Source organism: Electrophorus electricus, chromosome 3, assembly GCF_041902795.1.
Source record: "Electrophorus electricus isolate QZ-2024a chromosome 3, ASM4190279v1, whole genome shotgun sequence".
Lineage (NCBI taxonomy): Eukaryota > Metazoa > Chordata > Actinopteri > Gymnotiformes > Gymnotidae > Electrophorus > Electrophorus electricus.
This window is the reverse complement of record NC_137499.1, coordinates 10,043,285-10,060,036: the sequence shown is the minus strand read 5'-3', so window position 1 is coordinate 10,060,036 and position 16,752 is coordinate 10,043,285. Positions and strand designations below refer to the sequence as shown.

Sequence of the window (16,752 nt, the reverse complement as noted above, 5' to 3'; positions counted from 1 at the left end):
ATGGATTCACTCAACAAAGGGACTAACAGAAGACGCTTTTGGCTCGCAAATGTAAAGGAGGAACTCCATCATCCTTTCGCTTAACAGCCGAGCGCGCTTACCGATCGCATCACAGAGAAAACAAAGTCCCAGTATTTCTTCCACTTCTCTGAAAATAAATTCACACAACTTTGTTTTCTCTGTGATGCGATTGCTGTTCCATTGCTTTTGAAGTAACGACGAGCCACTGCAAAGAGAAAGCAGCATCAGGGTCAATATCCCTTTTCTACTGCTTTACACTCCCAAGTGTAAATGAAAGGGGTTAAAATCTTAGAAGGAGGCACTCCATTATTAGGCACATGAATGGAACAGGTGTTAGCTGAGTTATTGGTACTTGAGACTCCCAAGCTGCAGATCACCAGAGCGCGAGCACCAGGTTAAGTATGCTTTTAATGTTAAATTTCTTGACTCTGTGCAACACACCGCAAGCATCGCTAACGTCCAGCTGAACATATCAGCGTTAATGGGCTGCGAGAGCAAACGCGTGAAAAAGCAGAGTACGGTTGCCTGGCTAGCTCAGTCGGTAGAGCATGAGACTCTTAATCTCAGGGTCGTGGGTTCAAGCCCCACGTTGGGCGTGATGTTATCTCTCTTTGTCTTTCAGAGTTGAGTAGAACTATTTCAAGCAATCTAAGACTTTGCTAGTGAAAAAACAAAACACAGCAACTACCCGGTCAGCGTCCCTGGGTGGGCTTGAACCACCATCCTTTCGGTTAACAGCCGAACGCGCTAACCTATTGCGCCACAGAGACATGTGTTACTGTTTATACAGTTCACTCCAGCAGCTGAGCAAATGATGCAATATTAAGACCAAATGTAAAGGAGGAACTCCATCATCCTTTCGCTTAAGAGCCGAGCGCGCTTACCGATCGCATCACAGAGAAAACAAAGTCCCAGTATTTCTTCCACTTCTATGAAAATAAATTCCCACAACCTTGTCCTGTTTGATGACTTCTGGTGTAACGAGGAGCCACTGCAACGAGAAAGGAGCATCAGGGTCAATATCGCTTTTCTGCTTGCTCTTCTCTGAATGACCTTTTGTTGGGTTTCTTGTATGTCGCAACCAGCAGCAGAGCAAATGATGCAATATTAAGACCAACTTCATACATAGATTTGGTCTTTTTGTCCACGAAACACCATCATATATAATTACCAGCCCTGGGTTTCTTATATTATGAGCTTGTTTACGCATGTTCCGTCCATTTGTATCGATTATCTGAATTACGTGTGGTTAGACTTTCTCCTCTTAAAAATACAGTTCTAATGACGTTGAACACCCAGTTAAAATGGATTCACTCAACAAAGGGACTAACAGAAGACGCTTTTGGCTCGCAAATGTAAAGGAGGAACTCCATTATCCTTTCGCTTAACAGCCGAGCGCGCTTACCGATCGTATCACAGAGAAAAGAGAGTCCCAGTATTTCTTCCACTTCTATGAAAATAAATTCCCACAACCTTGTCCTGTTTGATGACTTCTGGTGTAACGAGGAGCCACTGCAACGAGAAAGGAGCATCAGGGTCAATATCGCTTTTCTGCTTGCTCTTCTCTGAATGACCTTTTGTTGGGTTTCTTGTATGTCGCAACCAGCAGCAGAGCAAATGATGCAATATTAAGACCAACTTCATACATAGATTTGGTCTTTTTGTCCACGAAACACCATCATATATAATTACCAGCCCTGGGTTTCTTATATTATGAGCTTGTTTACGCATGTTCCGTCCATTTGTATCGATTATCTGAATTACGTGTGGTTAGACTTTCTCCTCTTAAAAATACAGTTCTAATGACGTTGAACACCCAGTTAAAATGGATTCACTCAACAAAGGGACTAACAGAAGACGCTTTTGGCTCGCAAATGTAAAGGAGGAACTCCATCATCCTTTCGCTTAACAGCCGAGCGCGCTTACCGATCGCATCACAGAGAAAACAAAGTCCCAGTATTTCTTCCACTTCTATGAAAATAAATTCCCACAACCTTGTCCTGTTTGATGACTTCTGGTGTAACGAGGAGCCACTGCAACGAGAAAGGAGCATCAGGGTCAATATCGCTTTTCTGCTTGCTCTTCTCTGAATGACCTTTTGTTGGGTTTCTTGTATGTCGCAACCAGCAGCAGAGCAAATGATGCAATATTAAGACCAACTTCATACATAGATTTGGTCTTTTTGTCCACGAAACACCATCATATATAATTACCAGCCCTGGGTTTCTTATATTATGAGCTTGTTTACGCATGTTCCGTCCATTTGTATCGATTATCTGAATTACGTGTGGTTAGACTTTCTCCTCTTAAAAATACAGTTCTAATGACGTTGAACACCCAGTTAAAATGGATTCACTCAACAAAGGGACTAACAGAAGACGCTTTTGGCTCGCAAATGTAAAGGAGGAACTCCATTATCCTTTCGCTTAACAGCCGAGCGCGCTTACCGATCGTATCACAGAGAAAAGAGAGTCCCAGTATTTCTTCCACTCCTATGAAAATAAATTCCCACAACCTTGTCCTGTTTGATGACTTCTGGTGTAACGAGGAGCCACTGCAACGAGAAAGGAGCATCAGGGTCAATATCGCTTTTCTGCTTGCTCTTCTCTGAATGACCTTTTGTTGGGTTTCTTGTATGTCGCAACCAGCAGCAGAGCAAATGATGCAATATTAAGACCAACTTCATACATAGATTTGGTCTTTTTGTCCACGAAACACCATCATATATAATTACCAGCCCTGGGTTTCTTATATTATGAGCTTGTTTACGCATGTTCCGTCCATTTGTATCGATTATCTGAATTACGTGTGGTTAGACTTTCTCCTCTTAAAAATACAGTTCTAATGACGTTGAACACCCAGTTAAAATGGATTCACTCAACAAAGGGACTAACAGAAGACGCTTTTGGCTCGCAAATGTAAAGGAGGAACTACATTATCCTTTCGCTTAACAGCCGAGCGCGCTTACCGATCGTATCACAGAGAAAAGAGTCCCAGTATTTCTTCCACTTCTCTGAAAATAAATTCACACAACCTTGTCCTGTTTGATGACTTCTGGTGTAACGAGGAGCCACTGCAACGAGAAAGGAGCATCAGGGTCAATATCGCTTTTCTGCTTGCTCTTCTCTGAATGACCTTTTGTTGGGTTTCTTGTATGTCGCAACCAGCAGCAGAGCAAATGATGCAATATTAAGACCAACTTCATACATAGATTTGGTCTTTTTGTCCACGAAACACCATCATATATAATTACCAGCCCTGGGTTTCTTATATTATGAGCTTGTTTATGCATGTTCCGTCCATTTGTATCGATTATCTGAATTACGTGTGGTTAGACTTTCTCCTCTTAAAAATACAGTTCTAATGACGTTGAACACCCAGTTAAAATGGATTCACTCAACAAAGGGACTAACAGAAGACGCTTTTGGCTCGCAAATGTAAAGGAGGAACTCCATTATCCTTTCGCTTAACAGCCGAGCGCGCTTACCGATCGTATCACAGAGAAAAGAGAGTCCCAGTATTTCTTCCACTTCTATGAAAATAAATTCCCACAACCTTGTCCTGTTTGATGACTTCTGGTGTAACGAGGAGCCACTGCAACGAGAAAGGAGCATCAGGGTCAATATCGCTTTTCTGCTTGCTCTTCTCTGAATGACCTTTTGTTGGGTTTCTTGTATGTCGCAACCAGCAGCAGAGCAAATGATGCAATATTAAGACCAACTTCATACATAGATTTGGTCTTTTTGTCCACGAAACACCATCATATATAATTACCAGCCCTGGGTTTCTTATATTATGAGCTTGTTTACGCATGTTCCGTCCATTTGTATCGATTATCTGAATTACGTGTGGTTAGACTTTCTCCTCTTAAAAATACAGTTCTAATGACGTTGAACACCCAGTTAAAATGGATTCACTCAACAAAGGGACTAACAGAAGACGCTTTTGGCTCGCAAATGTAAAGGAGGAACTCCATTATCCTTTCGCTTAACAGCCGAGCGCGCTTACCGATCGTATCACAGAGAAAAGAGTCCCAGTATTTCTTCCACTTCTCTGAAAATAAATTCACACAACCTTGTCCTGTTTGATGACTTCTGGTGTAACGAGGAGCCACTGCAACGAGAAAGGAGCATCAGGGTCAATATCGCTTTTCTGCTTGCTCTTCTCTGAATGACCTTTTGTTGGGTTTCTTGTATGTCGCAACCAGCAGCAGAGCAAATGATGCAATATTAAGACCAACTTCATACATAGATTTGGTCTTTTTGTCCATGAAACACCATCATATATAATTACCAGCCCTGGGTTTCTTATATTATGAGCTTGTTTACGCATGTTCCGTCCATTTGTATCGATTATCTGAATTACGTGTGGTTAGACTTTCTCCTCTTAAAAATACAGTTCTAATGACGTTGAACACCCAGTTAAAATGGATTCACTCAACAAAGGGACTAACAGAAGACGCTTTTGGCTCGCAAATGTAAAGGAGGAACTCCATTATCCTTTCGCTTAACAGCCGAGCGCGCTTACCGATCGTATCACAGAGAAAAGAGAGTCCCAGTATTTCTTCCACTTCTATGAAAATAAATTCCCACAACCTTGTCCTGTTTGATGACTTCTGGTGTAACGAGGAGCCACTGCAACGAGAAAGGAGCATCAGGGTCAATATCGCTTTTCTGCTTGCTCTTCTCTGAATGACCTTTTGTTGGGTTTCTTGTATGTCGCAACCAGCAGCAGAGCAAATGATGCAATATTAAGACCAACTTCATACATAGATTTGGTCTTTTTGTCCACGAAACACCATCATATATAATTACCAGCCCTGGGTTTCTTATATTATGAGCTTGTTTACGCATGTTCCGTCCATTTGTATCGATTATCTGAATTACGTGTGGTTAGACTTTCTCCTCTTAAAAATACAGTTCTAATGACGTTGAACACCCAGTTAAAATGGATTCACTCAACAAAGGGACTAACAGAAGACGCTTTTGGCTCGCAAATGTAAAGGAGGAACTCCATCATCCTTTCGCTTAACAGCCGAGCGCGCTTACCGATCGCATCACAGAGAAAACAAAGTCCCAGTATTTCTTCCACTTCTATGAAAATAAATTCCCACAACCTTGTCCTGTTTGATGACTTCTGGTGTAACGAGGAGCCACTGCAACGAGAAAGGAGCATCAGGGTCAATATCGCTTTTCTGCTTGCTCTTCTCTGAATGACCTTTTGTTGGGTTTCTTGTATGTCGCAACCAGCAGCAGAGCAAATGATGCAATATTAAGACCAACTTCATACATAGATTTGGTCTTTTTGTCCACGAAACACCATCATATATAATTACCAGCCCTGGGTTTCTTATATTATGAGCTTGTTTACGCATGTTCCGTCCATTTGTATCGATTATCTGAATTACGTGTGGTTAGACTTTCTCCTCTTAAAAATACAGTTCTAATGACGTTGAACACCCAGTTAAAATGGATTCACTCAACAAAGGGACTAACAGAAGACGCTTTTGGCTCGCAAATGTAAAGGAGGAACTCCATTATCCTTTCGCTTAACAGCCGAGCGCGCTTACCGATCGTATCACAGAGAAAAGAGAGTCCCAGTATTTCTTCCACTTCTATGAAAATAAATTCCCACAACCTTGTCCTGTTTGATGACTTCTGGTGTAACGAGGAGCCACTGCAACGAGAAAGGAGCATCAGGGTCAATATCGCTTTTCTGCTTGCTCTTCTCTGAATGACCTTTTGTTGGGTTTCTTGTATGTCGCAACCAGCAGCAGAGCAAATGATGCAATATTAAGACCAACTTCATACATAGATTTGGTCTTTTTGTCCACGAAACACCATCATATATAATTACCAGCCCTGGGTTTCTTATATTATGAGCTTGTTTACGCATGTTCCGTCCATTTGTATCGATTATCTGAATTACGTGTGGTTAGACTTTCTCCTCTTAAAAATACAGTTCTAATGACGTTGAACACCCAGTTAAAATGGATTCACTCAACAAAGGGACTAACAGAAGACGCTTTTGGCTCGCAAATGTAAAGGAGGAACTCCATCATCCTTTCGCTTAACAGCCGAGCGCGCTTACCGATCGCATCACAGAGAAAACAAAGTCCCAGTATTTCTTCCACTTCTATGAAAATAAATTCCCACAACCTTGTCCTGTTTGATGACTTCTGGTGTAACGAGGAGCCACTGCAACGAGAAAGGAGCATCAGGGTCAATATCGCTTTTCTGCTTGCTCTTCTCTGAATGACCTTTTGTTGGGTTTCTTGTATGTCGCAACCAGCAGCAGAGCAAATGATGCAATATTAAGACCAACTTCATACATAGATTTGGTCTTTTTGTCCACGAAACACCATCATATATAATTACCAGCCCTGGGTTTCTTATATTATGAGCTTGTTTACGCATGTTCCGTCCATTTGTATCGATTATCTGAATTACGTGTGGTTAGACTTTCTCCTCTTAAAAATACAGTTCTAATGACGTTGAACACCCAGTTAAAATGGATTCACTCAACAAAGGGACTAACAGAAGACGCTTTTGGCTCGCAAATGTAAAGGAGGAACTCCATTATCCTTTCGCTTAACAGCCGAGCGCGCTTACCGATCGTATCACAGAGAAAAGAGAGTCCCAGTATTTCTTCCACTTCTATGAAAATAAATTCCCACAACCTTGTCCTGTTTGATGACTTCTGGTGTAACGAGGAGCCACTGCAACGAGAAAGGAGCATCAGGGTCAATATCGCTTTTCTGCTTGCTCTTCTCTGAATGACCTTTTGTTGGGTTTCTTGTATGTCGCAACCAGCAGCAGAGCAAATGATGCAATATTAAGACCAACTTCATACATAGATTTGGTCTTTTTGTCCACGAAACACCATCATATATAATTACCAGCCCTGGGTTTCTTATATTATGAGCTTGTTTACGCATGTTCCGTCCATTTGTATCGATTATCTGAATTACGTGTGGTTAGACTTTCTCCTCTTAAAAATACAGTTCTAATGACGTTGAACACCCAGTTAAAATGGATTCACTCAACAAAGGGACTAACAGAAGACGCTTTTGGCTCGCAAATGTAAAGGAGGAACTCCATTATCCTTTCGCTTAACAGCCGAGCGCGCTTACCGATCGTATCACAGAGAAAACAAAGTCCCAGTATTTCTTCCACTTCTATGAAAATAAATTCCCACAACCTTGTCCTGTTTGATGACTTCTGGTGTAACGAGGAGCCACTGCAACGAGAAAGGAGCATCAGGGTCAATATCGCTTTTCTGCTTGCTCTTCTCTGAATGACCTTTTGTTGGGTTTCTTGTATGTCGCAACCAGCAGCAGAGCAAATGATGCAATATTAAGACCAACTTCATACATAGATTTGGTCTTTTTGTCCACGAAACACCATCATATATAATTACCAGCCCTGGGTTTCTTATATTATGAGCTTGTTTACGCATGTTCCGTCCATTTGTATCGATTATCTGAATTACGTGTGGTTAGACTTTCTCCTCTTAAAAATACAGTTCTAATGACGTTGAACACCCAGTTAAAATGGATTCACTCAACAAAGGGACTAACAGAAGACGCTTTTGGCTCGCAAATGTAAAGGAGGAACTCCATCATCCTTTCGCTTAACAGCCGAGCGCGCTTACCGATCGCATCACAGAGAAAACAAAGTCCCAGTATTTCTTCCACTTCTCTGAAAATAAATTCACACAACCTTGTCCTGTTTGATGACTTCTGGTGTAACGAGGAGCCACTGCAACGAGAAAGGAGCATCAGGGTCAATATCGCTTTTCTGCTTGCTCTTCTCTGAATGACCTTTTGTTGGGTTTCTTGTATGTCGCAACCAGCAGCAGAGCAAATGATGCAATATTAAGACCAACTTCATACATAGATTTGGTCTTTTTGTCCACGAAACACCATCATATATAATTACCAGCCCTGGGTTTCTTATATTATGAGCTTGTTTACGCATGTTCCGTCCATTTGTATCGATTATCTGAATTACGTGTGGTTAGACTTTCTCCTCTTAAAAATACAGTTCTAATGACGTTGAACACCCAGTTAAAATGGATTCACTCAACAAAGGGACTAACAGAAGACGCTTTTGGCTCGCAAATGTAAAGGAGGAACTCCATTATCCTTTCGCTTAACAGCCGAGCGCGCTTACCGATCGTATCACAGAGAAAAGAGAGTCCCAGTATTTCTTCCACTCCTATGAAAATAAATTCCCACAACCTTGTCCTGTTTGATGACTTCTGGTGTAACGAGGAGCCACTGCAACGAGAAAGGAGCATCAGGGTCAATATCGCTTTTCTGCTTGCTCTTCTCTGAATGACCTTTTGTTGGGTTTCTTGTATGTCGCAACCAGCAGCAGAGCAAATGATGCAATATTAAGACCAACTTCATACATAGATTTGGTCTTTTTGTCCACGAAACACCATCATATATAATTACCAGTCCTGGGTTTCTTATATTATGAGCTTGTTTACGCATGTTCCGTCCATTTGTATCGATTATCTGAATTACGTGTGGTTAGACTTTCTCCTCTTAAAAATACAGTTCTAATGACGTTGAACACCCAGTTAAAATGGATTCACTCAACAAAGGGACTAACAGAAGACGCTTTTGGCTCGCAAATGTAGAGGAACTCCATTATCCTTTCGCTTAACAGCCGAGCGCGCTTACCGATCGTATCACAGAGAAAAGAGAGTCCCAGTATTTCTTCCACTTCTCTGAAAATAAATTCACACAACTTTGTTTTCTCTGTGATGCGATTGCTGTTCCATTGCTTTTGAAGTAACGACGAGCCACTGCAAAGAGAAAGCAGCATCAGGGTCAATATCCCTTTTCTACTGCTTTACACTCCCAAGTGTAAATGAAAGGGGTTAAAATCTTAGAAGGAGGCACTCCATTATTAGGCACATGAATGGAACAGGTGTTAGCTGAGTTATTGGTACTTGAGACTCCCAAGCTGCAGATCACCAGAGCGCGAGCACCAGGTTAAGTATGCTTTTAATGTTAAATTTCTTGACTCTGTGCAACACACCGCAAGCATCGCTAACGTCCAGCTGAACATATCAGCGTTAATGGGCTGCGAGAGCAAACGCGTGAAAAATCAGAGTACGGTTGCCTGGCTAGCTCAGTCGGTAGAGCATGAGACTCTTAATCTCAGGGTTGTGGGTTCAAGCCCCACGTTGGGTGTGATGTTATCTCTCTTTGTCTTTCAGAGTTGAGTAGAACTATTTCAAGCAATCTAAGACTTTGCTAGTGAAAAAACAAAACACAGCAACTACCCGGTCAGCGTCCCTGGGTGGGCTTGAACCACCATCCTTTCGGTTAACAGCCCAACGCGCTAACCTATTGCGCCACAGAGACATGTGTTACTGTTTATACAGTTCACGCCAGCAGCTGAGCAAATGATGCAATATTAAGACCAAATGTAAAGGAGGAACTCCATCATCCTTTCGCTTAAGAGCCGAGCGCGCTTACCGATCGCATCACAGAGAAAACAAAGTCCCAGTATTTCTTCCACTTCTATGAAAATAAATTCCCACAACCTTGTCCTGTTTGATGACTTCTGGTGTAACGAGGAGCCACTGCAACGAGAAAGGAGCATCAGGGTCAATATCGCTTTTCTGCTTGCTCTTCTCTGAATGACCTTTTGTTGGGTTTCTTGTATGTCGCAACCAGCAGCAGAGCAAATGATGCAATATTAAGACCAACTTCATACATAGATTTGGTCTTTTTGTCCACGAAACACCATCATATATAATTACCAGCCCTGGGTTTCTTATATTATGAGCTTGTTTACGCATGTTCCGTCCATTTGTATCGATTATCTGAATTACGTGTGGTTAGACTTTCTCCTCTTAAAAATACAGTTCTAATGACGTTGAACACCCAGTTAAAATGGATTCACTCAACAAAGGGACTAACAGAAGACGCTTTTGGCTCGCAAATGTAAAGGAGGAACTCCATTATCCTTTCGCTTAACAGCCGAGCGCGCTTACCGATCGTATCACAGAGAAAAGAGAGTCCCAGTATTTCTTCCACTCCTATGAAAATAAATTCCCACAACCTTGTCCTGTTTGATGACTTCTGGTGTAACGAGGAGCCACTGCAACGAGAAAGGAGCATCAGGGTCAATATCGCTTTTCTGCTTGCTCTTCTCTGAATGACCTTTTGTTGGGTTTCTTGTATGTCGCAACCAGCAGCAGAGCAAATGATGCAATATTAAGACCAACTTCATACATAGATTTGGTCTTTTTGTCCACGAAACACCATCATATATAATTACCAGTCCTGGGTTTCTTATATTATGAGCTTGTTTACGCATGTTCCGTCCATTTGTATCGATTATCTGAATTACGTGTGGTTAGACTTTCTCCTCTTAAAAATACAGTTCTAATGACGTTGAACACCCAGTTAAAATGGATTCACTCAACAAAGGGACTAACAGAAGACGCTTTTGGCTCGCAAATGTAAAGGAGGAACTCCATCATCCTTTCGCTTAACAGCCGAGCGCGCTTACCGATCGCATCACAGAGAAAACAAAGTCCCAGTATTTCTTCCACTTCTATGAAAATAAATTCCCACAACCTTGTCCTGATTGATGACTTCTGGTGTAACGAGGAGCCACTGCAACGAGAAAGGAGCATCAGGGTCAATATCGCTTTTCTGCTTGCTCTTCTCTGAATGACCTTTTGTTGGGTTTCTTGTATGTCGCAACCAGCAGCAGAGCAAATGATGCAATATTAAGACCAACTTCATACATAGATTTGGTCTTTTTGTCCACGAAACACCATCATATATAATTACCAGCCCTGGGTTTCTTATATTATGAGCTTGTTTACGCATGTTCCGTCCATTTGTATCGATTATCTGAATTACGTGTGGTTAGACTTTCTCCTCTTAAAAATACAGTTCTAATGACGTTGAACACCCAGTTAAAATGGATTCACTCAACAAAGGGACTAACAGAAGACGCTTTTGGCTCGCAAATGTAAAGGAGGAACTCCATTATCCTTTCGCTTAACAGCCGAGCACGCTTACCGATCGTATCACAGAGAAAAGAGAGTCCCAGTATTTCTTCCACTCCTATGAAAATAAATTCCCACAACCTTGTCCTGTTTGATGACTTCTGGTGTAACGAGGAGCCACTGCAACGAGAAAGGAGCATCAGGGTCAATATCGCTTTTCTGCTTGCTCTTCTCTGAATGACCTTTTGTTGGGTTTCTTGTATGTCGCAACCAGCAGCAGAGCAAATGATGCAATATTAAGACCAACTTCATACATAGATTTGGTCTTTTTGTCCACGAAACACCATCATATATAATTACCAGCCCTGGGTTTCTTATATTATGAGCTTGTTTACGCATGTTCCGTCCATTTGTATCGATTATCTGAATTACGTGTGGTTAGACTTTCTCCTCTTAAAAATACAGTTCTAATGACGTTGAACACCCAGTTAAAATGGATTCACTCAACAAAGGGACTAACAGAAGACGCTTTTGGCTCGCAAATGTAGAGGAACTCCATTATCCTTTCGCTTAACAGCCGAGCGCGCTTACCGATCGTATCACAGAGAAAAGAGAGTCCCAGTATTTCTTCCACTTCTCTGAAAATAAATTCACACAACTTTGTTTTCTCTGTGATGCGATTGCTGTTCCATTGCTTTTGAAGTAACGACGAGCCACTGCAAAGAGAAAGCAGCATCAGGGTCAATATCCCTTTTCTACTGCTTTACACTCCCAAGTGTAAATGAAAGGGGTTAAAATCTTAGAAGGAGGCACTCCATTATTAGGCACATGAATGGAACAGGTGTTAGCTGAGTTATTGGTACTTGAGACTCCCAAGCTGCAGATCACCAGAGCGCGAGCACCAGGTTAAGTATGCTTTTAATGTTAAATTTCTTGACTCTGTGCAACACACCGCAAGCATCGCTAACGTCCAGCTGAACATATCAGCGTTAATGGGCTGCGAGAGCAAACGCGTGAAAAAGCAGAGTACGGTTGCCTGGCTAGCTCAGTCGGTAGAGCATGAGACTCTTAATCTCAGGGTCGTGGGTTCAAGCCCCACGTTGGGCGTGATGTTATCTCTCTTTGTCTTTCAGAGTTGAGTAGAACTATTTCAAGCAATCTAAGACTTTGCTAGTGAAAAAACAAAACACAGCAACTACCCGGTCAGCGTCCCTGGGTGGGCTTGAACCACCATCCTTTCGGTTAACAGCCGAACGCGCTAACCTATTGCGCCACAGAGACATGTGTTACTGTTTATACAGTTCACGCCAGCAGCTGAGCAAATGATGCAATATTAAGACCAAATGTAAAGGAGGAACTCCATCATCCTTTCGCTTAAGAGCCGAGCGCGCTTACCGATCGCATCACAGAGAAAACAAAGTCCCAGTATTTCTTCCACTTCTATGAAAATAAATTCCCACAACCTTGTCCTGTTTGATGACTTCTGGTGTAACGAGGAGCCACTGCAACGAGAAAGGAGCATCAGGGTCAATATCGCTTTTCTGCTTGCTCTTCTCTGAATGGCCTTTTGTTGGGTTTCTTGTATGTCGCAACCAGCAGCAGAGCAAATGATGCAATATTAAGACCAACTTCATACATAGATTTGGTCTTTTTGTCCACGAAACACCATCATATATAATTACCAGCCCTGGGTTTCTTATATTATGAGCTTGTTTACGCATGTTCCGTCCATTTCTATCGATTATCTGAATTACGTGTGGTTAGACTTTCTCCTCTTAAAAATACAGTTCTAATGACGTTGAACACCCAGTTAAAATGGATTCACTCAACAAAGGGACTAATAGAAGACGCTTTTGGCTCGCAAATGTAAAGGAGGAACTCCATTATCCTTTCGCTTAACAGCCGAGCGCGCTTACCGATCGTATCACAGAGAAAAGAGAGTCCCAGTATTTCTTCCACTCCTATGAAAATAAATTCCCACAACCTTGTCCTGTTTGATGACTTCTGGTGTAACGAGGAGCCACTGCAACGAGAAAGGAGCATCAGGGTCAATATCGCTTTTCTGCTTGCTCTTCTCTGAATGACCTTTTGTTGGGTTTCTTGTATGTCGCAACCAGCAGCAGAGCAAATGATGCAATATTAAGACCAACTTCATACATAGATTTGGTCTTTTTGTCCACGAAACACCATCATATATAATTACCAGTCCTGGGTTTCTTATATTATGAGCTTGTTTACGCATGTTCCGTCCATTTGTATCGATTATCTGAATTACGTGTGGTTAGACTTTCTCCTCTTAAAAATACAGTTCTAATGACGTTGAACACCCAGTTAAAATGGATTCACTCAACAAAGGGACTAACAGAAGACGCTTTTGGCTCGCAAATGTAGAGGAACTCCATTATCCTTTCGCTTAACAGCCGAGCGCGCTTACCGATCGTATCACAGAGAAAAGAGAGTCCCAGTATTTCTTCCACTTCTCTGAAAATAAATTCACACAACTTTGTTTTCTCTGTGATGCGATTGCTGTTCCATTGCTTTTGAAGTAACGACGAGCCACTGCAAAGAGAAAGCAGCATCAGGGTCAATATCCCTTTTCTACTGCTTTACACTCCCAAGTGTAAATGAAAGGGGTTAAAATCTTAGAAGGAGGCACTCCATTATTAGGCACATGAATGGAACAGGTGTTAGCTGAGTTATTGGTACTTGAGACTCCCAAGCTGCAGATCACCAGAGCGCGAGCACCAGGTTAAGTATGCTTTTAATGTTAAATTTCTTGACTCTGTGCAACACACCGCAAGCATCGCTAACGTCCAGCTGAACATATCAGCGTTAATGGGCTGCGAGAGCAAACGCGTGAAAAAGCAGAGTACGGTTGCCTGGCTAGCTCAGTCGGTAGAGCATGAGACTCTTAATCTCAGGGTCGTGGGTTCAAGCCCCACGTTGGGCGTGATGTTATCTCTCTTTGTCTTTCAGAGTTGAGTAGAACTATTTCAAGCAATCTAAGACTTTGCTAGTGAAAAAACAAAACACAGCAACTACCCGGTCAGCGTCCCTGGGTGGGCTTGAACCACCATCCTTTCGGTTAACAGCCGAACACGCTAACCTATTGCGCCACAGAGACATGTGTTACTGTTTATACAGTTCACGCCAGCAGCTGAGCAAATGATGCAATATTAAGACCAAATGTAAAGGAGGAACTCCATCATCCTTTCGCTTAAGAGCCGAGCGCGCTTACCGATCGCATCACAGAGAAAACAAAGTCCCAGTATTTCTTCCACTTCTATGAAAATAAATTCCCACAACCTTGTCCTGTTTGATGACTTCTGGTGTAACGAGGAGCCACTGCAACGAGAAAGGAGCATCAGGGTCAATATCGCTTTTCTGCTTGCTCTTCTCTGAATGACCTTTTGTTGGGTTTCTTGTATGTCGCAACCAGCAGCAGAGCAAATGATGCAATATTAAGACCAACTTCATACATAGATTTGGTCTTTTTGTCCACGAAACACCATCATATATAATTACCAGCCCTGGGTTTCTTATATTATGAGCTTGTTTACGCATGTTCCGTCCATTTGTATCGATTATCTGAATTACGTGTGGTTAGACTTTCTCCTCTTAAAAATACAGTTCTAATGACGTTGAACACCCAGTTAAAATGGATTCACTCAACAAAGGGACTAACAGAAGACGCTTTTGGCTCGCAAATGTAAAGGAGGAACTCCATTATCCTTTCGCTTAACAGCCGAGCGCGCTTACCGATCGTATCACAGAGAAAAGAGAGTCCCAGTATTTCTTCCACTTCTCTGAAAATAAATTCACACAACTTTGTTTTCTCTGTGATGCGATTGCTGTTCCATTGCTTTTGAAGTAACGACGAGCCACTGCAAAGAGAAAGCAGCATCAGGGTCAATATCCCTTTTCTACTGCTTTACACTCCCAAGTGTAAATGAAAGGGGTTAAAATCTTAGAAGGAGGCACTCCATTATTAGGCACATGAATGGAACAGGTGTTAGCTGAGTTATTGGTACTTGAGACTCCCAAGCTGCAGATCACCAGAGCGCGAGCACCAGGTTAAGTATGCTTTTAATGTTAAATTTCTTGACTCTGTGCAACACACCGCAAGCATCGCTAACGTCCAGCTGAACATATCAGCGTTAATGGGCTGCGAGAGCAAACGCGTGAAAAAGCAGAGTACGGTTGCCTGGCTAGCTCAGTCGGTAGAGCATGAGACTCTTAATCTCAGGGTCGTGGGTTCAAGCCCCACGTTGGGCGTGATGTTATCTCTCTTTGTCTTTCAGAGTTGAGTAGAACTATTTCAAGCAATCTAAGACTTTGCTAGTGAAAAAACAAAACACAGCAACTACCCGGTCAGCGTCCCTGGGTGGGCTTGAACCACCATCCTTTCGGTTAACAGCCGAACACGCTAACCTATTGCGCCACAGAGACATGTGTTACTGTTTATACAGTTCACGCCAGCAGCTGAGCAAATGATGCAATATTAAGACCAAATGTAAAGGAGGAACTCCATCATCCTTTCGCTTAAGAGCCGAGCGCGCTTACCGATCGCATCACAGAGAAAACAAAGTCCCAGTATTTCTTCCACTTCTATGAAAATAAATTCCCACAACCTTGTCCTGTTTGATGACTTCTGGTGTAACGAGGAGCCACTGCAACGAGAAAGGAGCATCAGGGTCAATATCGCTTTTCTGCTTGCTCTTCTCTGAATGACCTTTTGTTGGGTTTCTTGTATGTCGCAACCAGCAGCAGAGCAAATGATGCAATATTAAGACCAACTTCATACATAGATTTGGTCTTTTTGTCCACGAAACACCATCATATATAATTACCAGCCCTGGGTTTCTTATATTATGAGCTTGTTTACGCATGTTCCGTCCATTTGTATCGATTATCTGAATTACGTGTGGTTAGACTTTCTCCTCTTAAAAATACAGTTCTAATGACGTTGAACACCCAGTTAAAATGGATTCACTCAACAAAGGGACTAACAGAAGACGCTTTTGGCTCGCAAATGTAAAGGAGGAACTCCATCATCCTTTCGCTTAACAGCCGAGCGCGCTTACCGATCGCATCACAGAGAAAACAAAGTCCCAGTATTTCTTCCACTTCTATGAAAATAAATTCCCACAACCTTGTCCTGATTGATGACTTCTGGTGTAACGAGGAGCCACTGCAACGAGAAAGGAGCATCAGGGTCAATATCGCTTTTCTGCTTGCTCTTCTCTGAATGACCTTTTGTTGGGTTTCTTGTATGTCGCAACCAGCAGCAGAGCAAATGATGCAATATTAAGACCAACTTCATACATAGATTTGGTCTTTTTGTCCACGAAACACCATCATATATAATTACCAGCCCTGGGTTTCTTATATTATGAGCTTGTTTACGCATGTTCCGTCCATTTGTATCGATTATCTGAATTACGTGTGGTTAGACTTTCTCCTCTTAAAAATACAGTTCTAATGACGTTGAACACCCAGTTAAAATGGATTCACTCAACAAAGGGACTAACAGAAGACGCTTTTGGCTCGCAAATGTAAAGGAGGAACTCCATTATCCTTTCGCTTAACAGCCGAGCGCGCTTACCGATCGTATCACAGAGAAAAGAGAGTCCCAGTATTTCTTCCACTCCTATGAAAATAAATTCCCACAACCTTGTCCTGTTTGATGACTTCTGGTGTAACGAGGAGCCACTGCAACGAGAAAGGAGCATCAGGGTCAATATC

At 42.2% G+C, this 16,752-nt stretch overlaps 10 non-coding genes across 10 annotated transcripts; 5 read left to right on the top strand and 5 right to left on the bottom strand.

The window, feature by feature from the left end:
* The first annotated feature begins 544 nt into the window (after positions 1-544).
* On the top strand, positions 545-617 carry trnak-cuu (transfer RNA lysine (anticodon CUU)). Its single transcript has one exon. It is a non-coding gene; the product is annotated as a tRNA-Lys (tRNA).
* Positions 618-717: 100 nt separating this feature from the next.
* On the bottom strand, positions 718-791 carry trnan-guu (transfer RNA asparagine (anticodon GUU)). Its single transcript has one exon. It is a non-coding gene; the product is annotated as a tRNA-Asn (tRNA).
* Positions 792-9,156: 8,365 nt separating this feature from the next.
* On the top strand, positions 9,157-9,229 carry trnak-cuu (transfer RNA lysine (anticodon CUU)). The gene has a single exon. It is a non-coding gene; the product is annotated as a tRNA-Lys (tRNA).
* A 100-nt stretch (positions 9,230-9,329) lies between these two features.
* Positions 9,330-9,403, bottom strand: trnan-guu (transfer RNA asparagine (anticodon GUU)). Its single transcript has one exon. It is a non-coding gene; the product is annotated as a tRNA-Asn (tRNA).
* A 2,638-nt stretch (positions 9,404-12,041) lies between these two features.
* Positions 12,042-12,114, top strand: trnak-cuu (transfer RNA lysine (anticodon CUU)). The gene has a single exon. It is a non-coding gene; the product is annotated as a tRNA-Lys (tRNA).
* Positions 12,115-12,214: 100 nt separating this feature from the next.
* trnan-guu (transfer RNA asparagine (anticodon GUU)) lies at positions 12,215-12,288 on the bottom strand. The gene has a single exon. It is a non-coding gene; the product is annotated as a tRNA-Asn (tRNA).
* Positions 12,289-13,884: 1,596 nt separating this feature from the next.
* Positions 13,885-13,957, top strand: trnak-cuu (transfer RNA lysine (anticodon CUU)). The gene has a single exon. It is a non-coding gene; the product is annotated as a tRNA-Lys (tRNA).
* Positions 13,958-14,057: 100 nt separating this feature from the next.
* trnan-guu (transfer RNA asparagine (anticodon GUU)) lies at positions 14,058-14,131 on the bottom strand. Its single transcript has one exon. It is a non-coding gene; the product is annotated as a tRNA-Asn (tRNA).
* A 1,078-nt stretch (positions 14,132-15,209) lies between these two features.
* On the top strand, positions 15,210-15,282 carry trnak-cuu (transfer RNA lysine (anticodon CUU)). The gene has a single exon. It is a non-coding gene; the product is annotated as a tRNA-Lys (tRNA).
* A 100-nt stretch (positions 15,283-15,382) lies between these two features.
* trnan-guu (transfer RNA asparagine (anticodon GUU)) lies at positions 15,383-15,456 on the bottom strand. Its single transcript has one exon. It is a non-coding gene; the product is annotated as a tRNA-Asn (tRNA).
* Between the last annotated feature and the right edge of the window lie 1,296 nt (positions 15,457-16,752).